At 39.4% G+C, this 25131-nt stretch overlaps 2 pseudogenes; one reads left to right on the top strand and one right to left on the bottom strand.

The window, feature by feature from the left end:
- LOC138009782 (uncharacterized) overlaps positions 1-23869 on the top strand; it is a 54920-nt pseudogene extending 31051 nt beyond the window's left edge.
- On the bottom strand, positions 15537-16669 carry LOC138011222 (uncharacterized; annotated as a pseudogene).
- Positions 23870-25131: the final 1262 nt, after the last annotated feature.

The raw sequence follows: 25131 nt of genomic DNA, 5'->3' as shown, positions 1-25131 counted from the left end.
AGGGCTAAAGCATTAATCGAGAGGCATTTGCCTAAATGGTCACTTGAAAAACAGGGTGGTGTAAAATGCAGACTGAGTGCAGACTATCGTTTTAGGTTAGAAAACAATGAGTATTGCCCTGCCTTTTACATCGACAGATTGTTTTACTCAGCTCAATGTGGCAATTGTTTTTCTGCTCAAGAAAAAATTAGACAGTTCTCGTGGTATATTAGACAGTTCTCGTGGTAGTATATACGTATACATGTAAGTACAAACAAATCACTGAAACTGGGCAAATAAAATCATAATTGGAATGTTCTCTAAATTAGCATAATATGACTCACTACTTCATGTGACACTACCTACCATACATGGTACATGTGATGCCATCAGCCATTGTGTTGGAACCTTTACATCAACCGAAAACAGGCAAATTAAATTAATGTACAGTAAATTCTTATATTATTATTATTATTTTTATTGACTCAGATGTATTTTCGTTTTTAGAATAATGATTATTGTGAAGCACCATTAAGCTTACGGAAATGGCGCTATATAAATTCTTGTATTATTATTGTTATTATTATTATTATTATTATTATTATTATTATCCAGTTCAAATTTGAATTATTTACACAACCAGTGCAAGCTGTTTTCAACTAAAATAAAGTTACAGTTATCTGTACTTGGCAACTGTCAGACAATAAGGTTAAATCAAGTTTAAAACACAAACTAGTGGATCAAGTAATTTATTATATTGATTTAACTGTTTTAAAATATGGAACATTCTTTTATGCTAACACTGAAATTGGATAACTAAAACCTAAGAGTGGTCATACACTGAAATCAAATTCTCAAAAAAAAAAACCATCAAAATCCATTGATTTCATATACCGGTATATAGCAGGGTTCATTATAGCTGGGTTCGTTTCCACATACCTTACTGTAATTATGCCAGGCTTAGAGCTGTTTTTTAGAACGACAGAGTCTTCATTATAACAGGATTCAGTATAGCAGGCCTACCTGTACCTGGCAAACGCTGATTGGATCTTTCAGGTGTTGAGTGATATAGGGGTGGCAACGCACTATCCTCATCACTGCTGTCAACTAAAATGGCTAATAAAAAAAGTATCGTTGACTACTGTAATTTTTGTTTGACAATGAATATTTTTTTCCAGTTGCACATGAGAGATATCGGTATGCTTTTTAAATTTGTCAGCTTCATGCCTTAACAACCCTACCCTAATAAGCACATTGATTTGGTTTTATGTTAACCAGCAATGCCCTGTGGATGATACAGTATAATGAAACAAATCATGTATATAAATAACACTATATTGATTAAATTTACTACGCACCTGTGTGAACAATCCCTGTACTTCTTGAAGTTCCTGGGGTAACCAATAAGATGAGAATGTCTTACTAACAGTAACATATCTATATGCACACAATGATGGACAGCTACTGTGAAATAGGCATAAATTACATGTACAGTACTGTATACCCAGAGCTTACTGTTGTATGCACTCAGATCCCTCTCATCTCAATATGTATTCAAAGTGGTACACAGTACACAGTGTCCCAAAAGTTTGTTCCTCTAATTTCATGGGATAAAACTTTTGATCAAAACTCGTGCTAATATAAAAAAGAATGTTTCCTTATTTGAAATAACCGGGACATCAGCTTAAGCATAAGAGAAAGCCTTATGTCAGGGTTGTCCTCACTTGGGCTGCATATAACAAGAGCTTATTTGTAGTACTTATGCTTGTGTCAATAGCGGGGAAAGGGCTTTACAGAGTGTTACAAGAGTGTTACAAGAGAGCTCTATTGTTTATTTAAAGCTGCATTGCACTATTAGACTCATGTATCTTGAATGTCAATATAATTTATTGTCTGATATACATGTAGGTAATTTATCACATGTACTTAATCTCACCAAATGTCCCTGGGATTGCCAAAGCTTCATAATCCACTCTTTCATTATCTGAATAAAAGTACATTATCATTACTCTGATCTTAGTTTCTAACCAGAACATCATCATAGTAAAGCTCAACTGGTTGCAAGCCAGTCATACAGAGTACCTATGTAGGTCTAGGGAATTTTAGAGCAGAACTTCCACCATCACTCCTGCTTAATTAGATCATCTTATTCATTGCCCCAACAGGGATGGGCAAGATCCTAAGTATATACTCAGGTGCCATTTCATACAGTTGAATTATACAGTCAGAATGTCAGCAAAAGTATTTATTTGCTCGAACAGGGGCTGCCTGGATTCATCTCACAGGGCAAAGGAATGGCAGGACTGTTAACTCTGTCATCTTCAAATATTGAGGAAATGGACCGTGACGTCATTTTTGCAAAAAGATACTAATTGATTCTCAGCAGCATGAATTAATTTGCGAATTGCACAAACTGTGTGAAAGAGATGTTGAACATTGGCATTTTAACATTGTGACCTGATTGGTGTACAGCCCATCAGTGACATTACTGCTTATCATTAAAATGACATATTGCAGTGTAGGAGGAAATGTTCGATGCTAACATTATAATACAAATATAGGGGGAATTGTGGAGGATGACGATTATGACCTTTTTTCTAGTAAAAAGCAAAGCTCCATTCATTGTACTCACTCTCTGTACTCCCCGGTTCTGATGGTGCATTATCTGCATCCCCTGTAGCAGTCACATCCACCTCTGAAATGGGTTTTGAAATTAATTTTACCTATAATGATGAGTTAATGCTCTAACCACATTCCCAGGGTTCTCTCCTACTCATCTACTCATCCCTCTCTCTCACTCCAGAGGACGAACAGAATAGAAGCCTGGGAAGGAGGTGATTAATATTATGCATTACGTTATGATTGCACAACACTGATTCCATTGTTTTCAGACGTGAAGCTGACAGTGTTTCACAAACAGTTGTAGCTTAATTCACGAAAATTGAGCTCAAATCGGATAAAAAAATCCCAGGGAAATGCTATTAAAGGGGCTACGTCACGCAATTTTAGGCAATTTCAGCACTGATCAAATGGTCGTAGAATTAACTAAAATATCAAAATAACTGTTCAAAACTGTAGAGGAACTCTAACAAAACATAGGGAAGCCAAAAAGGGACATGGATGGACAAAACCGGAGAGGATTGAAATGGATTGAATTTGGGTAATTTGAAAAACGTCGGCCCAACTTTTTTTCAAATTTATATCAGTCTATATCAAAATGTCATTTACACAGCTGGAAAATCATTGTCAGTTGTTATGTGGCAGTGATTTTGCAAATGAAAGACTTTTGCTTTGCCAATTTGACGTTTAAAGCTCATAATTAACAAAATAAAACAAAATTACCTAAAATAGCGTGACCTAGCCCCTTTAAGTTCATTTCCAATCAATTTGCAAAATTTGGCCTAGTTTTGAGCAAAAAGAAAAATCAGCTGAAAATAGTCACTTACTAGGTTTTTGCATACAGCCCTTCAATGGAAGAAATGATTATAATTTTCTTAACTTTTAATGCTAAGTGCTTATAACTGTAAATAGTAAATACTCAGTACTCATGTAGTAACCACCGCCACTATAAACGGTCAGCTCATCATAACTAGACTACTGTTGATCTCTGACTCATATTGACTCATAACTCATTGATCAATGACAATGATCTCAAAAGCTAAGTGAATGAATCGAGACATGTTACGCACCTAATAATGTTAAACCGTAGGCGGGGTATTTGACGTAAGAAGGCTGCTTTTGGCAGGGGCTTTTGATCATTCAGTGGCCTGTGGGTCAAGACATTTGATTATAACCGTTACTGGGGACTTTGTACTTTTCTGAACAATGATAACATCCCTGGGGTTGGACATTTGAAGAGATGAAATTAAGTGAGATTCTATCCCCTACCTATGCCCCCCCCCACCCCCCTGCAGTTTAACATCGATCCACATGTAGGTGCATTAGCATATTTAAATGAAGCTTAAGTTCATAGAAGCTTATTATTTGTTAAGCTTACCTTCATCGTCTGCACGATCGACAGTACCGGCCCCTTCATCTCTACCTGAAAATAGATTTAGAAAACCATATAAAGTTTAGTCTTACTTTGGGTAATTGACCAAGATCAATTTCACTATTCCCCATGTTCTATACAACAAATAATATCCAAGCGTAGTTTTCTTTGGTAAGAGAATTGCTACAGATCCATCTCATAGGTAGTTGGCGTAAGCAAGTTCCTAAACAGTTATTTTGAACTTGCTTATGCCAACAGCTCCCAGCGTGCGTAGCACTTCGCTGATACCGAAACTAAACTGGACCCCAGGGTTCCTTGAATCTCAAAGCTAGCGACAAGGAGGCTTGATAATCTCCAACATTTTTGAAGGAAAACAAATGGTAATTCCTGAGTACTCAAATTTCCAACAAATTGATGTCTTGTTTAACACACCTAATTCCCTTTTTTCTTGTTTTTTTTTCTTTTTATTACCTGATTGTCCGGACGCACTTACATCTCCATCTAAAAGCAGGAATACTAATGTCAGGAATTAAAAAAAAAAAAAACAGACTAGACTAGACCCACCCACGCGTTTGAACGTTTGTGGTAATTTGCGTGTCTCACGTGTTTCGCTCGATGGACTCTAAAGAAAGCGAGAGAACGTCTGTTGCAGTTTTTGGTTCGCGGGTATCTTTTCGGCACTATAACTTTCTTAGACCTAAACGATTGTTACGGCATTTATGAAATTGTGAAACTAGAATCACGAATTGCTGCGGTTCAAAGCATGTCAAATGGCGGTTTCCCTGTCTAAAAATTATGATTTTTGGGCATGCACAGTTATTAGAAATATTATGGAGATTTCACCTATGTTTTTCCTCATGTAGATTCTAGTAGCCGTTCTAAAACGGGTTTTCAGTGTAGGGCCACAGACCGTCGTGCCAGAGCACACTTCCTGAAGCGGCGTCGTGGTTCCCACTGGTTTGTAGAAATACAAACTGAAATTTACATGTAGCTATATTAAAAGATTATCTCATACCCTGAAAACGATTACAAATACATCAGAATTCATCGAAAACCCTAATTCCCAGCTTACCTTGGCAGATCATCGGCATGCAGATGATCACTGAACGTGTGAAGAAGCAATTCCTTCATTCTATCATTCGTCGAGTTATTAGAGAAAACTATGTCTTTGATACGCCCTTATCTTTCAAGGGCGTTTTCATTTCGGTTTGTTGGAACCCTTAGGTTGTCAACCCAACGAAGTAGAAAAAAGTTTCTGCTCATGCTCCTTGTTCTCGAGTTAGCTGCCATTGCCCTCCTGTACGCCAACGCAGAATGTCAGCCAAAAGCTATTGTACCGTATGTAATGTTGATGCTTCCGGTGAAAGGCGTTGGGAAAAATGTGACACTTCTTACTGGCACTATTATTTAAGTATCACCTTTCAAGACAAGAATTAGCTAAAAGTCCTCAATATTTAGTATGATCTAGTGCTATAAACCGCCAATTACAAAATTGAGAGTTCCTGGTTGTCTGTGCCGAAACGGCAGATCTTATTACGAGCTTTGATGCTAACACGCTGGAGCACACCTGGTAATGCACCTAAATAGTAGAACAGAAAGTCGAAAGTATAGTTTTTGCTTGACTGGGAGCCAGCGTAAGCCCTTTAAAAATGGCGTAATGTGATTGAATTTCCCAGCTCTGCTTACAATTCTACAGGTGATATTATTATCCGTATTTGGTGTTTGTCCAGATTACATTGCATGGTGTTGATCCAAACAGAGGAGCAATAAAAACTATGTGTTTATGACAATAGTCAAGGCGTTTTGTCAAAAATATGCGAACACGCATGTACTTGTTCAGGGGCGTAAGTAGCGTAACTAGCCCATAGACCAGTAGGCTCGAGCCAAAGCGCAAAGCAGTCTAAAGCTAATGCTATTTTACCCTTCGGAGGTATAAGAGACAGGCACATATGCAATTTTGTTAAGCGGCCTAGGGCACAAGCCATTGTATTTCACTTTTTGGTAGCCATCTGTATTCATACCTGTGCGTAAAGCGATAGCTGAATGGCCTTAAGTAGGTGAAGTTTCTACCAGACTTTTTTTAAAGTCGAAGGGAACGTGGTCTCCGTCCATAAATTTGAAAATTTCAAAAGACAAAAAGACAAAAGACCAATCTAACCCTAATCAATAACTTATTACAGGCGATGGAGTGACCAAACCAGAAAACTGTAGGCCCGGGCCTACAGGTCTACGTGCTGGCCACACCCCCTGCTTAAGCTATTGGAGGTTCGACGATTTATTATTCATTCTTCTATCCCGGTAATGTTATAACTTAACTTTCTTATAAGCTTAAGCTGAACAGACGAGTAGCGCAGCCTGAGTGTAGCGCAGACCGAGCAGAGCAAATAAAATGAAACGTGCAAATCGTTAAGCATTTCTCTTGAAATCGTGCAACACGGAAATTTCTTGCTCAGTACAATTGCCCAAGTTCCTGGACAAGACTGATCTCTACAAGATGATGATGATGATAACTTTATGAACGTGTCAGGTAAAATAGCAGAAGTTGGTGGAAGAAGTTACTCTAAAAAATTTTTTTCTTGGACACTTTCTACGGATGAGTTATTTCAAGTGAATGCATATTTCTGAAAAGTGGTTTAGTCTCTTTTTCCTTTGCTCAGGAATGAAACTAGAATTTTTATTGTTAGCCGGAATTAAATAACAATCATCTGTACTCTTTTTGGACAGAAATAATCGATCTTTTGCTGGTTTGTTTGGCTTTAAAATGCGAGCAAACAAGAAGTTTTGTTACCCCGCTTGCCTAAATGTTTTTCGATGTGCCTCGACAGTGACAAGAAAATTTTGCACTTGTGCTCTAAACATGTAATCGCAATGAGTTTTTGTAAAAAGTAAGGAGAAATATCACCAGCTTGTGTTTTCAGAAGTTTGTTTAGAGCACGTACAGGTGATTTGTTGGAGATCTTATTTGAAGTTTGTCCTTTCTAGCCAATTCTGGTTCTAAGCCATGCTGGCATGTTTCAATGAACATCAAAATGTAAATGATCTCGTTTTCAGAGATAAAGTGGAATTAAGAGGAGCTTTAGTACGTCTGTGATTTCTAATTCTAGCGTGATGCCTATTCGCTGGCTTTTGACAGTCTACTCTGAAATGGCTTGTTCCCTTTTCCGTTCGCTTGCTGAGGATGTGCTTGTTTTCTTTTCAAATTCTTGCGATTCAAGGAAAATTAATTGCCTAAGTGGTGAATTCGACATTAGATTTCGTTGGAAAAACCTATATCACACTTTTATTTCAAGCCTTTTATTTCCACTAATCGTACAGCCAGTAAGAATAAACAAGCCAGGAGCTCCGATTTTAGGCTTGGCTAAATCTATATCTTAATTTTCGCTGGACGACCGAAAGTACACAGACAAACTTGATCATGACCATAGATCATAACCAAAGAGGGTTAGGGCTGTAGTATGATAAATCTGTAAATGATGAGGCAAACAAAAATCTAACTTCATGCAATTTTTGTGCTTTTAATATACTCTAGTAGCTTAATTCACTTTGCCGTTTTATAGCTAAGCTTAAATTACTAGGCAAAAATTATGAGTGTAACATGACAGCAATTTCAGGCGCTTGCTGTGTGATTGTTTACAATTGTTAAGTTTACGTATATATGTTATAGTTCAAACTTATTTCTGTTTAAGTGACTTTTAAAGGCTCGCCCTCGTTATACAGTAGCCTTTTGCTTCATCCTTTCTATTGATTCACAATTTAAGTTAATTAAAAATATCCAAGATTTCCATCCGTCGGGGACGGTTGTCGCGCAAGCTTGTCAATAATGTCATTTGTGTTCAATGCCATATCGTAATGGATATGAGTCAATATCAGTCCATTCATCCTCTCTCCTCTGTCATTGTAGTGCGCATGTAGGTCTTTAGACGTCTGAGGCCACTTATTGACCTTTCGCAATCACACGACGTCACCGGCAATGTGCAATATACAAAATATCTGCCTGTTCAAGTGTGGAAGGTCTGGCCCTGGTACCTTGTCCCATTTCATCCGCCAAATGTGGACTTCTGTATTAACGGTTTCAAGGTAAGGCGAGTCATTATTTCGTTTGTAAATTTTAGAATTTTTTAACTAAAACCTTTTTTTTTGGTAACCAAGGGGCTTACACGTGCACCCAGTGCTCATCTCCTAGATTCGCTCTTGGTTAGAATACCAGTGCATTTCCGACAGTTACCTTAGATGTGGATCGGTTAATGGTCTACAGCTGATTTACAGGGAGGCTACGCTGGGACGATTATTGGGGTAAACAGAAGAAGGCAACCCTGTCGGTATGCTTCCAATGCGTTATTCTTGCTTACAATCTTCCTTACTGTCTTCCTTCATTTCGTAAATGTAAAGGCCACCAAGGTTGAGGGCGCTTTGCGAGTCTTCTTTAATGAATACTCAGTCATAAAGAGTAAGAAGAGTACATCAGACAAGGAGATTTCTGGATGGTGACATGAAATGAGCTAAGTAGAACACAGACAAAAAACCGACTGGAATACAGACGTTTGTTTCGGTATTTTACGGCTAAAACTAGAACTTCAAAAGGAAAACGGGGAATGGAGAGACATTTAAAAGGCGCATCGTTGGCAGAACCACAGCACTCTTTTTTAAGGAGGAAATCAAGTACGCTGCTGGCACTCTACAGGTTTGCGCAGGCCACAGTGCGGGAAGAAGAAACAGATGGAACTCTGTTTATCGATGCGACTAACGCTTTTAATGAGATAAACAGAGCAGTAGCCATGCATTAGCCATGCATAACATCCAAATAACCTACCCAATAATGTGGAAGTACGTAATCAACACTTATCAAAGCCCCTCAAGGTTATTCGTCTGTGGCGATGGAGAGTTCTTGTCACAGGAAGGTACTACTCAGGGTGACCCACTACCTATGCCCTGGTACTCAGTCAACACTTCTATCATGATACAAAGCCTGAGATTTCACGTACCTGAAGTTAAACAAGTCTGGCTGGCTGACGACTCAGCAGGGGAAGGGGGAATAGAAGATTAATAACGCTGGTATGAGAACCTGTGCGAGGAAGGAAACAAATATGGCTACTTTGTCAATGGATCAGAGAGTTGGCTGATCGTGAAGGCCCAAGAGCTAGTGGATGAAGCAGAACAGGTCTTTGGGGACGAAGTTAATGTCACCATGGAAGGAAAAAGGCACCTCGGGGCTGTTATAGGATCTAAGGAGTACAAAGATCAGCATTGTGCCAAGTAAGTTCAAGGTTGGAGGGGGGAAATCTCAACACTTAGTCTCGCAGAAATAGCTGAAAGCCAACCGCATGAAGCTTACATTGTATTCGCAAAGGGATACAAGACTAAATTCACATACTGTATACGAACAGTAGAGTCATTCTACTCTATTTGGTCAAGCAGAATCACTCCCAGATGAATAGACCACTTTCAATATATTAAAAATTCGGCTTCGCAGCGAGGCCTAGAGGACACAAACAAAGGAAACTGAATGAACGTGTTTATTCATTTCTTTTGTTTGTGTCCTCTAAGCCTCACTATCAAGCTGAATTATAATATATCAAAAATAGTCTATTACCGTCTGGTGAACGCGTTTCACTATCTGAGCTAGAACTTGTGCTTACTCTTGTTCGTCTAAGAGTTATCGTACTCTTCTCGGCCATAAAAAAAGAAACAGAAAGAGAGCTAACTTGTGAGCGTCAAATTCGCGGGAGCAGAGTGAAACGCGTCTTCACTCCTCCATGGCCGACCCAGCCCCCTCAGGCAAGTTTTAGCACGACGCTCTCCGAGAACGACACAAGTGGTGGTTCGCTTGACGATAGCGGGGATCAAGTTCTGAAAGCCTTGACGATGACTAATAAGATTGGGCAACAGCTTCAGCAAATCCTAGACAGACTAGAAAGTAAGGAAACCAAACTGCAAACGATGGAAGGAGTCCTTTCGCAGATCTCTAATTTGGAGGAAGCTGTAAATAAGATTCAAGTGAGTATAGTATCCTTTAATGATAAGGCTAAGAAGATGGATAAGACGATACAAGACTTGGATGCAGGGCTGACTTCGTTAAATGCAGACATCGAGGAAATGCAGAATAGGGAGAAACAAAATTTAGGGAAGATTAAAGAGTTACAAGACCAAATTCTCTATCAGGATGTCTATAGCAGAAGAGAGAACTTACGAATCTTTGGCCTCCCAGAAACAGATCACAGTACTGAGAACACAGGGGATGTGGTGTACAAGTTTTTTGAGCGTGAATTAGAGCTAGAAAACGCGAGGAACATTGAATTTCAGCGAGTCTGTAGGCTTGGAAAAAGGAAGGCAGGACAGTCAAGGCCGATAATCGTTCGTTTTCTTAGATTCCCGGAACGTGAGCTTGTTTTCAGAAGTGTGCGTGATCTAGGGGTGGAATCGGAGGTGAAAGTGTATGCGGATTTACATAAAGAAATACGGGAAAGAAGACAAAAATTATGGCCAAAAATGAAAAAAGCTAGAGAGGAAGGCAAAGTAGCTTTTTTTGATAAGCGAGAACCAGATAAGCTTTATATTGACGGTGTGTTGAGTATTTAAATGAGCTTTCTATATGTTTATTTTGGATAGCGGGTGTGGTTTGTAAACGTTGCATATTGTTGAGAATCAACGGTGGTCCTTAAATCCCAAGGGTGGCATATGGATATAGAATATCTGCTGCTCTTCTTAATGCGTTTGGACGCGTTTGTTTGTTCATTGTTCACATGTGTGTTGTTTTTGTGTTTATCAGGTAGTTTTTGTTCTGGTGTTAGGCGCTACGTGTTACTTACTTATTATACACGTTTCAACCAGCTTGGAGAAGAATTACTTCATGCTTCACTTTCACAAAAGATAACGTTGATTTTAAATTACTCTCTTTTTGTTTGATCTATGAAATGCTGTGGATTAAGAACAAAGGACCGAAACTGAACACGCAAACGGATTCCATTCGCGCAAAACTTTTTACCTGAATGCTTTCATGCCAATTTATTTTCTCACTTTCTAAATCTATAAATATGCTTTTCTGTTATTTCTAATTTATTCATTTGACAATGATGACATGAAGTCGTCGAAACGTCATGTTATTTTACTATCGTTAATTTTCTTGCTTAAATCTCTTTAAATGTTCCAGGGATTCGTTCATCCATAAAGAGGAAAGCTCTGTTTATGTGGTTGACTCGGCAAAAGGCGGACATTATTTTTCTCCAGGAAATGTATAGCACGAAAGAGGTGGAAGATATCTGGAATACTCAATACAAGGGTAAGAGTTTCTATTCACATGGAACTAACCACAGTTGTGGGGTAATGATTTTAATAAAATACGATCTGGAATTTGAGTGTAAATCATCCGTTTTGGACACTAACGGTCGTTACATTTTGATTGACGCCACTGTGCAGGGATCCGACTTTTTATTGGTTAATATTTATGCACCAAATAAGGTTCAAGAGCAATGCGAATTTTTCAGCGGTTTAGAAAAAATGGTAGAGGGATTTAATACAAGCGGTGAGCAAAAAATTTTAGTAGGTGGGGATTTTAATGTTGCTCTTGATCCTGATTTGGACTGTTCTGGGGGTAATCCCACAAATAAAGATTCTGTCAAACACATTCAAATTTTGATTTAGTAGATATTTGGCGTGTGAGGAATCCGGTATGTAAACGCTTCTGCTGGAGACAAAAAAATGCTTTTCTTCAACGGAGATTAGATTATTGGCTCTTGAGTGACTCGTACCAGGAGGAGGTAGAGGATGCCGACATAATTCCCTCTTTGAACTCCGATCACTCAGCTATTGTGCTCCACTTTAACAGTGTAGAAAAGCAAAGGCACGGGCACGGTCCATCTTATCGGAAATTTAATGCAAGTTTGTTAGATGATTCTGATTTTTGTACGCTTATAGCTGAGAGTGTGCCAGTGTGGCGAGAGGAGTTCATTGAAGTTACTGATAAGCGAGTTCTTTGGGACTTAATCAAATATCGAATACGACAGGTTACGATTAAGTACAGCAAAGCTAAAGCTAAGGCCAGAAGACAGAATTTGAAAGTAATAGAAGACTCATTAAAGCAGTGCGAGGAGGATTGCAGTGTGTTTCCATCCCCTGAAAATATGGAAAAAATGGAGAATATTCGAAACGAGTGCGAATTGGTTTTATGAGCACTTATCAAGGGGTGCGATAGTACGTTCCAGGGCCACCTGGTTTGAGCAAGGAGAAAAAAGTAATAAATATTTCTTAAACCTTGAAACCTACAAAAAATCCAAGAGTTATATTCGCAAGGTGTTTACCAAAAACGGCTTTCTTACCTCTGACCCCAAAAGAATCATGAAGGAAGTGGAAGTTTTTTATTCTAGTCTTTACAAGACTGACAATTCTAAGATCCCGAACGACGTTTCAAACACATTCTTACTTTCTCAGGCAATCCCAAAGCTTTCAAATGAGGAGGCGATGGCATGTGAAGGAAGATTGACGCTTGCGGAGTGTTTTAAGAGTTTGCGATCAACAAATCCGCAGGTAATGACGGCCTTACTGTTGAGTTCTATAATGCATTTTGGGAAAGTCTTGGAAAGCTTCTTGTAGACAGTCTTAATTGCTCATTTGATAAAGGTGAACTATCAAATTCCCAAAAACAAGCAATAATAACTTTGATAGAAAAGAAAGATAAAGACAAACGAAAAATTTTTAATTGGAGGCCGATTTCCTTAATTAATGTAGATGTCAAGATTGGATCTGAAGCCATTGCCTTGAGACTCCAGACTGTTCTCCCTAGAATAATTCACCATAATCAGCATGCATATGTTAAAGGACGAACAATCAATGATGCAATAAGGACGATTGATGATATACTCGTATATACCGAAAGATATGGTATCAACGGCAAAATGCTAGCAATAGATTTTCAGAAAGCCTTTGATTCACTAAATAGGAATTTTTTGTTTAGTACATTGGCTGCTTTCAATTTTGGCTCTTCGTCCATCCAGTGGATACAAACCTTTTACCAAAATATTTCAAGTTGTGTTCTTAATAACGGGTTCTCTACTGGACCTTTTGAGATACAAAGAGGTGTGAGGCAAGGAGATCGACTCTCTCCATATTTGTTTATTATTGTCCTAGAAGTTCTAGCTGTTAGTATACGTAAAAATAAGGATATTCAAAGGATTGTGGTGGATGGAATCGAAATTAAACTCGAGCTTTTCGCAGACGATCTTACTGTATTCCTGAGGAACGATGCGTCTCTTAGACACCTCCTTGCTTTTATTTCAAAGTTTGGAATCTGTTCGGGTCTTGTCATAAATTTTGACAAAACAGAAATGTTTATCTTGGGGAACTCGGCTATGCCTCCAGCACAGGACCAAAGTATTATGAACATTAACGTTAAGAGAGCTGTGAAAATATTAGGGGTGTATTTTACAGCCGTTTGAGACACAAACTAAATTTTAAGAAAATAATAGATGCTGTCAAAACAAAACTTCAACTTTGGAAGTGGAGAAATCTGACAATAATTGGAAGAATTCAGATCGTTAAAACGTTTGTAATTCCACTGATAATGTACCGTGCTGGATCAATTTGTATAGATAAGGAGGTGGTAACTGAGGCTAATAGGATTATATTTGACTTTATATGGAAAGGGAAAGACAAAGTAAAACGAGCTTCCCTAGTTGGTGACATAAAAGATGGGGGCCTGAAGGCCCCGCATTTAGACTCTATAATTAAGACTCATAGAATAATGCTTTGCCACTATTTGAAACAGGTCGGGCGGAAGTTCATCCTCTGTGGCAACTTTGACATAAAAAAGCTACCGATAAACCTCCCGATGTATTGAGTGTTTCTCGCATTGCTCCACAGCCACCCATAACAATGTACTTGAGCTTCCGCATGAACAAATTTCCAACACTGTTCTTTGGAACAATAAATTTATATGTATTAATAATAAATCAGTCTTCAATCAAAGCTTGGTTAGTAAAGGAATAATCAAAATAGGCGATTTAGTAACAGAGAAAAACCAATTTATTTCTCAATGTAATCAAAGCCGGGTGAATCTTTCTCCAAAAGATATTTTTGATTTGATGTCCTTAGTTGATGCAATCCCTGCACCGTGGCGACGGTCGCTGAAAATAAATGGATACTTGAACAACTTGTTATTCAGGACCAAATTCAACTTGTGCTCAATAACCAGTTCGCGAGAAAGGTTGGCGCAAAAGCCATAATGGCATCGACACGTCATTAACTTCAGAGATAGGGGCCAAGTGTCATTACCAGAAATCGGCGACATTTTGCGTCCGCAAAGTATTTGGCACGCGGTTTCAAATTATCAAGATGGTGGCATAAAGAAAGCAGTACATAGAAAAAACAAGGACTGAAATAACACACTATCAAAGGATCTGAATCAATTTAATTTCTTTTTTGAGGTTGTCAATACAAGGGAGAATGAAAAAGGGGAAACTAGAGTCTGGGCTCCTGTTCGAATGACGATTTTAGAGAGAAGAAACAACTTCGTTTCATGCGTGTGACTTGGCAGAGTAAAAATAATTTTCAAAAATCAGGGCCCACAGTACACTTAGCCAGCGATATTCTGTATAATAATAATCATATATGAAGTACCCACCTGTGAAGATGGCGATCAAAACAAACTGGAGACAGAAACCCTACTTTTCACTAGGAATAATAAGCGCAGTGGTGCGTTTTGGACCGCTTTTATCGCAGAAATGGATGTATTTTTACCTCTTTTATCGCAATTTGGGCGGCAATTTGGGGAATGGACAAAGGCTAATTTTTATCACGTTTTAAAGTTTGAACATCGATCGACGATTAGAGAGGTCGGCACCAAGGATTCACGTCAACGAAATGTTCTAAAATGTGGAGGGAAGGTAGGCACCTCTGAGCTTTTTTGAAAGAATTAGAGAGCTCAAGGAACTGTAACAGCCGTTCGTAAAATGTGTTGTTGGCGGCACGTTGGTGAACTTTCGAGAGACCAAAACTACCGTAAATAATGATATGGTACGTACACTTTACATTTAGAGGTCGGCAAATGTCGTGTATGCCACTTTAAATCTGAAATTTCCACTTCTTCAATTTTCTCCATACATTTCTCTATAACGATCAGCGGCCATTCTGGGAGAGCGCAAGGTCTGGGTCGAGTCTGGGTGTCCGCCATTTTGTCTTAAATTTCTGGTAATGGGAGACGAAGAGAAGTGACCTATCAATGAAGAAAAACTATTCGGGAAGTATTTTGGAAAGATATGTAGACAGTGTTCACTATTGTGTTCCGGATACTGTACCCGACTATGGTACTCGCTGGGTTTAACTTTGAACAAGTGGACCCTTCTTTCAAAAACCGACGCTAAAATCTGTGTATGGTTAATGAGTGTGGTAATTCTGAATAAAGCAAGACCAAGCAGATGGTGATTACCACCAAGCAGGGTTGAGCAATTCAAGTTGTTAAGAACTCGGCTTAGTGAGAATCTCAAATGGATGGAACATGTAAATACAGTCCATCATCATGCAAGAAAGAAAAAGAAAGGCAAAAAAAATGCTACACGAAATTGCAGTTTCGTATGAGCTATACGGGGTAATGAATGGACACTAGTGTGATGACATTTTCAAATGTAGCATCCAGCCCTCGCCAATCCCTCCACATTTGTTCGTTGAGAAAATCTTGTATATCTCCATGGCGGATTCCTTTTTCTTTCTTAATGTGGTATTTAAGACGCGCCCACGCCGATTCGGCCTCTTGCGTGTGAATCCCCGAGACGGGATTCACAAAGTTATCCTGGTGGACGACTGTTCTATGCACTGTTAAGCTGCCCAGTCGTCACTATGTACTTCTGAGCCAGGCAGAAGTACTCTCTGAAGAATTTGGGTCAAAGTTGCTCTGTCTCGTTTTTGGACGACACAGGAGTAACCCCTACAGGGTGAATATTCCGTCAAGATGACTCCGAAGACCCAAACATCGTCTCTTGCCCTTCTTCCTCTTTCGTACTAAAACAAATTGTCAAAGTAGGCAGTTAGTGATAGCTTGCTATTTCCAAAGTGGATAAATTTTAAACTAAATGTTAAATTTACAGTATTCCAGAGCAGGTGCTAGTTGTCAATCCTTTTTGTGCTAGTGGAGGAAGATGCTCGCGAGACAAGCGAGGGAGAGACGAGGTAATCATAGAGCATTACTTACTTCCCCTTGGGGTCTTTCAATAACGCCTCTCTCACTTTAAGTTTTCCTTTAAATTTCCTTAAGAACGCAAAGAAACAACGTAGCCTGCGTAGCTGGCTAAAAATGGAGCTCACATTTCGTGTGCGGCAAAAACAGAAATCCAGTTCCTCGGTCTATCTTTGCTCCGAAAACAAACGGAAACGCTTGCTACGCAGGGTACAGTATTTTGGGCTTATCCAACCAAACGTGAACAACCTTATCCGAAAGAAGCGGTCTACAGCTACCGGGTTTCTCAACATATGACGCCCGGTGTATTTGGAAGAAGTTTAACATACTTTTCAGGATAACCTGGTGCAATTGGAAACAAAGTTGACATTCTTTTGTCTTATCACCTTTGATTTGTGCTTGAATTGACTTTCGTCACACTTCACCACGAAAACACGCCCGCCAAACGGTGTAATTGGTCTGTTTTGAAGATCCCTCTTGCAAAGATATCTTATCATGGCAAACACGTTTCCAACTGTGTTTCGGGTCAATCCAGTCATGTCGGCAGATGTGGAGCGTAACTCGCGAAGACTTCATACGTAAATCAACAGTACGAGTTTTCCAAGTGGAACTCTTGGAAATTCAGCAAAAAAACTTCCTTTTCGCAAAGACTTGTTGCGACGACAAGCAGTGCATCTCCTTTAAAAGGAAGACCGAAATTCTTAGCCTAGTTAAGATAAAAAACAAGGATCGTTACAGGGGCATTAAATATGCAATCCTCCATACCAGTATGGGATTTTTTATTTGCGGCATCCTAGACTCTGGAATGCAGGACACAGCCCAACGAATCCTGAATCCCGCCAAGTCCCACTTACGAATAAGAAATCCATACCTAGAATCTGAAACCACGCAGTGAAATCAAGAATCCGGGACTTTGTCAGGTTCCTTAAACTGGGCCACATGGCTACTTTAATTGTTTCATTCGTTTCTTGTAACATATGGACTTATCAAGTAATTGACCAACCTAACGTCACGAAAACAAATAATAATAATAATAAAAACTTGTGCCCTAATGACTCTAATGTAAAATTACCATAGATATCCATCAACGTGATTTGCTTCCCTCTCTGCCAATGCCATTCCTCTATTACACGGTAAACATCTAAGGGGATTAGCTATGAGTTTTTCCCTTTGCAGCCAGCTGATCAGGTCGCTAATAGGCCCGTTAGAAAGCCTGGTAACATCAACCAGTTTCATTTTGATCCCTTTTTCCAGGTTTATGCGCACAGCATAAAGTGTGTCGCCTCAGACGTTCGTTTGGCTAATAACTCAACCCTCACACAACCAGGTACATGGTGTTTGGCTTGTCAACGCTTTGACAAGCAATTCTTGGTCTCAGTCATGTGCAAGTCACGCAAGTTAAGAAATAAAATCATCAATCATTCAATAGATTAAGTCAAGAAAATGAGATATTGTAGAAGAGTAATAAATATTTCAATCAAAACCCAAAAGTCTCAGGTCTGTGTGATATCCCGTATTCGAGTTATTCGGCAAAATGTACCACTCAAAATAAAAGAGAATAGTATGGCCGCAGGCGACGCGCCATGATGATGTCCCTCCGAGGGGCTCCAATATCGCGGCTGGAAAAGAGTGAAAATGTCAAGAATTTAATTTGGCCATCTCAAAGGCTTGCTTTTTTCTTTTGAGTTTGCACACATGCACATCGGCGCTTCTTTTTCTTTGCCGCCTTTTCAGACCTCTAGAAAACACGCTAAATCGATGTGTTCATTTATGTGACATGCTTGTGAGCAGACATCTTTATGTCATGCAACGTGATAATTTTAATTTTTTTTTTTAAAAAACAAAGCGAGATGAAAACATGCAAGCAGATACATTTATAACATGTCTTTTACGGGAAAGTCTCTTTTATGTTTTAATCTGCACGTGAGTTCCGGCTGATATTTGTGAAAAATGAGAGCCTTTACATATTTTATAATTTATAATATAAAATTATTTGCGGTACTCAGATGAAGAAAATCAAGGGTCATTCCATAAAAGGCGACAGTGGCCCCTACCCGGTGTGAGAAAACTCTCAATCAAACACACGCCCAAAGTTGGCATCCAACAATTAGAAAAACTGGCCTCTACCCAGCCTCATAGCAGACGGGGAAGGTATTCAGTGTCCCTTTTATTGCTCTTTAAAGTGCTAGCAGTGATGCCTTTGACCTATTGAAAGAAATCGCGAAAAGCAAACGGAAGAAGAGGTCCGTTTGTGATATCATTATTTAAATACTAACATTCATGTAGCACGCATGTGTTTCCCATGCTATAGAATGCCAGAAAGAAGAAGGAGAAAGTCGCGCGAGGGGGTCTACTGTAACAAAGCCTTTTATGAAGTAAAAAACCCGCTTTTAATCACCACAGATTAAAGCTGTAGCATAACGCGCACGCAGTATACCCGAACATGTCGTCCCAACAGTTCTTCGAAAACGTGGATTTAAGCAGCGTCCCAAAAGAGTTTATTTGTGAAATTTGGTAAGTAAAGTAAAATTATTTTGGCTGGTTTTTTTAGAGACAAATGTTACGACTGACACTGGACAATAATTCTTGCGAGTTCAGCACGTATCCGATGGTCAGCCCACAGATCACCAATCCATGTGGTCACCCAATTTGCGGGCATTGTGCCGACCAGCTAGTGAAGAATGGCTCACAGAACTGCCATATGTGTAGACAGCCCAGGCTGGGATTTTGCCGCAACATCTTCGCAGAGCAATTACTGGTTAATGTAAAGTTGACCTGCAAGGGCTGCACACAAGAACTGACACTGAATGAAGTAAAAAATCACGTCACTAAAGACTGCATGGAAATTGAAATACCATGCAGACAGTGCCAAGCTTCAATAAAGCGAAAGGACGACATAGTCCACTATGGAAGTTGCCCAAAGACCAAGATAACTTGGCAGTGTTCGCTAAAAATCTACCGGCAAGATCAAGAGCAACACAGGGAGGTGTGTAGGTTGGCCGAAGTGCAATGTCGGCTAAGGTGTGGATCGACAGTTCAAAGGTAAAACTGTATTTGAAACGTAACTTAAAAAGATTGATATGCTTGCAGTTTCTCACTCCACAATAGATCAGGGATAGCTGCGTATAAGTGAATTCCACTGAGAAGCTAAAGCGAGTACGTTGCTGCGCGTAAATACTGCGCCGCTGAAATTATTACTGTACTTTTGAATCCTTTTTGTACGGTTTCTTAAAAAAATGCGGGTGTATAAATTTTTGTGCTTTTTGAAGATTGCAGTTGCTGCAGCCTTCAGTAACGCGCGTGTTAACCTGCATATAACCCTAACCCTAACCTAACCGGAAATGACATTTCTTAGGTCTGAAATAGGGTAAGGATTTACAGTGGAATCCCGCCATATGACCACCCCGTTATGACGACCAATTTTTTTTGTTGCCCGAACAATAGCCCACTCATTTTCTTATGTGAAAACCCCGTTAACCGGACCACCCCGTTATTACGACAAACGACCACCTTTTGGAGTCCTCAGTTGTTATATTCTTTATAAAATTGCCCCATTAATACGACCAGTCAAAATGCTTGGTGGGGCTACTGAAAGAAAACAGGCACAATCATCCAATGTTTTTAGGCAAAGGTGTTAGTGGTTAGCATGACATCCGGTAAATTGAGAGACAAAGGGCAATGTGAAAACCGCAAATGAACTGTCAAAAGTCATTGCTAATCTACAAAGTGACTGGTTTAAGCAAAGGCGAAGCCAGTTGAAGCTCACAGACTTTTTTTAAAACCGTTTGAACTTTGTAATAATTGTGAAAGTGTTCTAAGCTTCAATACAGAAAACGGCTCTTCGAGACATTTCACAAGCCCTTTCTTTTCATAACAAGGAACTGAAAGAAGTCAGTGTTTTTTCTCATTACTCGGTTACATCTACTTTTACATTGTTCAGTCGCTTTGAATTGCGGTTGCAAGGTTGTTATTAACTTCCAAAAGGTTGATTTATAGTGGATTAAAGGTATATGTGTACTGTAGCAGAATGTAGTTGACAGCATTTTGCACCATAATTAACCCTATCCCATTAATACGACCACCCCGTTAATACCACCAAATTTCCATGACCCGAAGGTGATCGTACTAACGAGGTTCCACTGTAATTTGGAGAACTGGGACGCACACACCCCTACCAAGAATTCCCAGGCGTACCTCTCCCCCTGGAGACGGACTGTTGAAGATACAAATGAAACAATAATTGACCACAAATGTAACACACTTTTTTTCTATTTATAAGGACAATGTTTTTCCGGCCCAGTCGGAATATTGTTATTTTTCTGCCGATTTTAGGCTGAAATGATGGTTGTATTACTTTTTTGGCGTACAATGTACTGGGGTATAAATTGCAGTTTATGGCAATGGCTCGTTGCTTTTCTTTTTGGTGGCTAGTTTTGCCGGAACGACAAAGAGATAATTTCACGGGCAAACACATATAATTGTGTTGTATATGTATTAACAGATTTTGTACACACCAAATTATATCCTCTTCAGCCTATGAGTTCAGTATTCTCATCATACTCTTATAAGATTTTGAAAGTCTATGGATTTCTTGAAAAATACAGGCAGTAGCGCGGAAAGGTGCATTAGAGACCGACAATCTGTAACCTGGGAGGGTAAGGACATACATCCTTTATTTTCAGGTATTTGATTCCTTCGCATTGCTTGGATTGCCCAAAAGTCGTGGAGCAATGCCCGGTACGTGGCTGTGGGCAGCATTTTAGAAAGGGCGAAATGCAGGTTCACAAGAAAGAAAAAATGGAATGGCACATATCTTTAATGGAAAGAGAAAGAACAGGAATTCTGTGGCTGTCGGAGAAGGTGGGGCAAACAGGGTTATTTATATTTTTTGCATTGTTTTTATATACCATTGAGCATTCACCGATGAATTTTTCCAGGGAAAGCCAAACATCGACGAATACTTTCGAATGCGAATCAGAAGTGGTTACAAATTGCACGAAGTCTACATCATTTGTCGAAGGTTTAGGTTTAATTACAGGGACGTTCGGTCTTTATACCGAAATTTTTAGGAGACCTTTCTTTTACAATAATCGTGATATATTGTTATTAAAATGTGTTAGTCTACTAGAAAAGCTGCAAATATTTTAGACGAACATTTGCTCCTTCGAATAGTTATTTTACAGAAAAATGTCACTGGCTGCCCCTGATCACTAGGCAGACAGGGGCTAGAGGAGAAAGACGAACTGTCCAAAACACTTCACTGTACTTTTATATATTAATGATCGTTTTTCGAAACTGTTATTGCAGGGATGATTGGCCGTTCTTCCCCAGCGTTCAACTTCGCAACAATTCGTCCTAACCTGGACGGAATTGGGTGCAGGATCAGGCCCATTAGCCTCGCCAGTTTTTCATAAGCTTCAAAGGAGGTGGAGGTTGTACTTCCAGAAAGGCAGCGTGCGCCTAAAGTACATCCAGGGATTAGAAGACATTGCTGTCGTGCCAAGGCAAGTATTTATTGACGGCTCTAGGTATTAGCTGCCATTATACAGCGGCCCCTACGGTACGTTAACATCATACCTTTTATAACAAAGATACTCACTAAGAAAACCGAACTAGTCTATGCAAAGTAAGTGTTAGGTCTCCATAGCAGTAGGCGTAAACGAGAGAATGACACAAGGAATCCCGATATCGCATATTCTGTCAATCACTATAACTAAAAACGAAAGTTTGTTTTCCTTTCCAAAAATGTATTCTCCTTCATCACTTGACTTTTCCTTTTCCTCCTTTTCCAAGGAGAAGGAGAGGGAATGGTTCCCTACCCGAAAAGCACATAAAAACTGTCCATAGGCAAATAGTTAAAAATGATGGCGTCGACCTCGCAAAAACTTTTCTTGCCCTTACATGGGTTCTTGACTCAAAGTGTTGAAGATTGTTACTAGAATTAACCGAGTTGTTATCTTTTGTTTTGACAGCTTTTTCGTGAAATCGAGAGACAACAAGACCCAAGTGTACTTGGACTTGGAGGGTCCTAAGTATGTCCTTTTGAAAGAGGGAGAGTACATAGAGATAAGAATCAAGTGCGAAACTACCCCGAAATCCATAACTGCAAAAATAGCAAAAATTTGGTTTTATCAACGGAGTTGATAATGTAAATTTGCCACCGTACAGAGATTCTAAAAGCTGACGTTTCGAGCGTTAGCCCTTCGTCAGAGCGAATCGAGGGATTATGGGTTACGTGTAGTTTTTATAGTAGAGTAGGAGCTACGCTATTGGTGGTAACATGGCAACGTGAAAAATAGGAATATATTAGTTAAATGAAAAGCGTTCGTTAATACCGTGAGGATTAAGGGTGCCGATTTGAAAGATGAATTTTTGTTCCAGATTCTTGCGGCTTTCCGTCGTACCTAGATGTAGGGAAAGGCCGCAGATAGCCATGTGTTTTTTGGAGTGGTTAGGCAGATTAAAATGGCGAGCGACTGGCTTGGATGCATCCTTGTCATTCTTCTCAACATCGCGAAGGTGTTCGCGGAATCGGTCACCTAGTCGTCTACCTGTCTCACCAATGTATAATTTATTGCATAACGTGCAGGTTATGCAATAAATGACATTTGCGGAGGTACATGTGAAACGATCGGTGATCTTAACAGATCGCTTAGGTCCCGATATCTTGCTAGTGTTAACAATGAAAAGACAAGTTTTGCATCGTGAGCGCGCGCATTTGAAAGTGCCGGGTTGCTCGTTAGTTTTGAGCGCGCTTCTAACTAAAAAGTTGCCTATGTTTTTGTCGCGTTTGAATGAAATAAGTGGAGGTTGCGAAAAGATTCTACCAGTCTCGGGATCATTTTGGAGTAATTTAAAATTACTAAGAATGATGCTTTTGACTGCGTGATTATGAGGATGGAAAGTGAGGGTGAATGGAATTCTGTCATTCTTATCTTTTTGTGACGTTTGTAGTGATGACTGTCGATCAAATTGTTGGGCGCGATGATGGCCCGCTTTGACCACAGAGACAGGATAGCCACGTTTTTCGAAGAACTGGCACATCTCCTCTGATTTGCTGGAAAAATCGGAGTCATCACTATGACTCTACCCCTTCATGCAAAAATAGCAGTTGTAAATCCCATGTATTCGTACATCCAGCCCTGATTCTGTCGAGAATTCCTACAGTAAAACAAATATAGGATATTACTTGGCCGCGCCCAGGAACGGAATTTTTCTTCGAGTGTTGAAAAAGCGCGAACTTGTGAAATATTTTTTAAATACCAGAAGATAAATTTGGTATTGAAAGGCTAATTTCGGTTAAACACAAGAAATTTTAACTGCCGGGTCTAAAGTACAGGTCACATTCCACAGGTGGATAGTACAATTCACTGCCCAATCGATAAATTACCAAACCGCACAGATCCCCCTCAATGTAAACGAGTTAGTCCTGTAGCTAAGTGACCAGAGTTTTAGACCCGTCTCGACTTTCACTTTTTTCACCTTCCTTCACTTTCACTTTCACGATTTTCTATAATACCGTGGCTCGGAACATAGCAGTATAGGACTAGAGTAGAAAAACACGAGCCTTACAGGGTATACGTTGATTCTAACATCATCTTTAACGCTTTATAGATTTATATAGAATTTCAGTAACAAAAGAAAAAGCAATGCCATGCATATGGCCTAGTCAAAATTCTTTACCGATTATTAATACTTCTTTTACTGTTATGTGTTGTTTGTTGAAGTTTTGAAAATAAAGTCTCATATATGTACTCAAATGAACGTTTCATCAATGTTGTGGGTAACATGGGAGGATTATAAACGACTAAATTATCAACATGTTGACATGGTCACAAAAATGAATTAAAGAAGAAAAGGACTTTTTCAGACGGAGCGAATATTCGTCGTTTACAAATCATCACCAAAAACTCCTTACTCTGCACGTAGCAATCACTACAATCGCATATCGATTACTCGAGTGGCGTACAAAAACGAGATGGACTTAAAGATAAACATCAAAGGCTCTAACACATGCCTTTAGAGAAAACCCTAAGCGATGCACAAGCCTTTTTGCGCAATACACAATCCTTGTTTAAGTATCTGTTACACAAGCCTTGTGAAAAACAAGCCTTGTGTAAGGACCCTTATGCAAACTTTTTATAAGTATCCTACACACGCCTCGTACAAGAACTCGATCTTACACAAGCCTTCTGAAAGTATCTCACATAAGCCTTGTGTAAGGACTCTTACACAACGCTTGTGTAAGGACTCTCACACAAGCCTTCTGTAAGTATCTTACACAAGCCTTCTGTATGACTCTTACACAAGCCTTCTGTAAGAGCCTTACACAAGCCTTCTGTAAGACTCTTACACAAGCCTTCTGTAAGTGTCTTACACAAGCCTTCTGTAAGTATCTTACACAAGCCTTGTGTTAGACTCTTACACAAGCCTTCTGTAAGTATCTTACACAAGGCTTGTGTAAGGACTCTTACATAAGGCTTCTGTAAGTATTTACGCAAGGCTTCTGTAACAGTCTTACACAAGCCTTCTGTAAGTATCTTAAACAAGCCTTCTGTTAGGACTCTTACACAAGCCTTCTGTAAGTGTCTTACGCAAGCCTTCTGTAAGTATCTTACACAAGCCTTGTGTTAGACTCTTACACAAGCCTTCCGTAAGTATCTTACACAAGGCTTGTGTAAGGACTCTTACACAAGCATTCCGTAAGTATCTTACACAAGGCTTCTGTAAGACTCTTACAGAAGCCTTCTGTAAGTGTCTTACACAAGCCTTCTGTAAGTATCTTACACAAGCCTTGTGTAAGGACTATTACACAAGCCTTCTGTAAGTATCTTACACAAGCCTTGTGTAAGACTCTTACACAAGCCTTCTGTAAGACTTTTACACAAGCCTTCTGTAAGGACATCTTACACAAGCATTCCGAAGTATCTTACACAAGGCTTCTGTAAGAGTCTTACACAAGCCTTGTGTAAGGACTATTACTCAAGCCTTTTCTAAGTAT

This window comes from Montipora foliosa, chromosome 7, assembly GCF_036669935.1.
Source record: "Montipora foliosa isolate CH-2021 chromosome 7, ASM3666993v2, whole genome shotgun sequence".
Classification (NCBI taxonomy): Eukaryota; Metazoa; Cnidaria; class Anthozoa; order Scleractinia; family Acroporidae; genus Montipora; species Montipora foliosa.
Note: the sequence above shows the minus strand (reverse complement) of the source record. Positions and strands in the feature narration are given on the sequence as shown.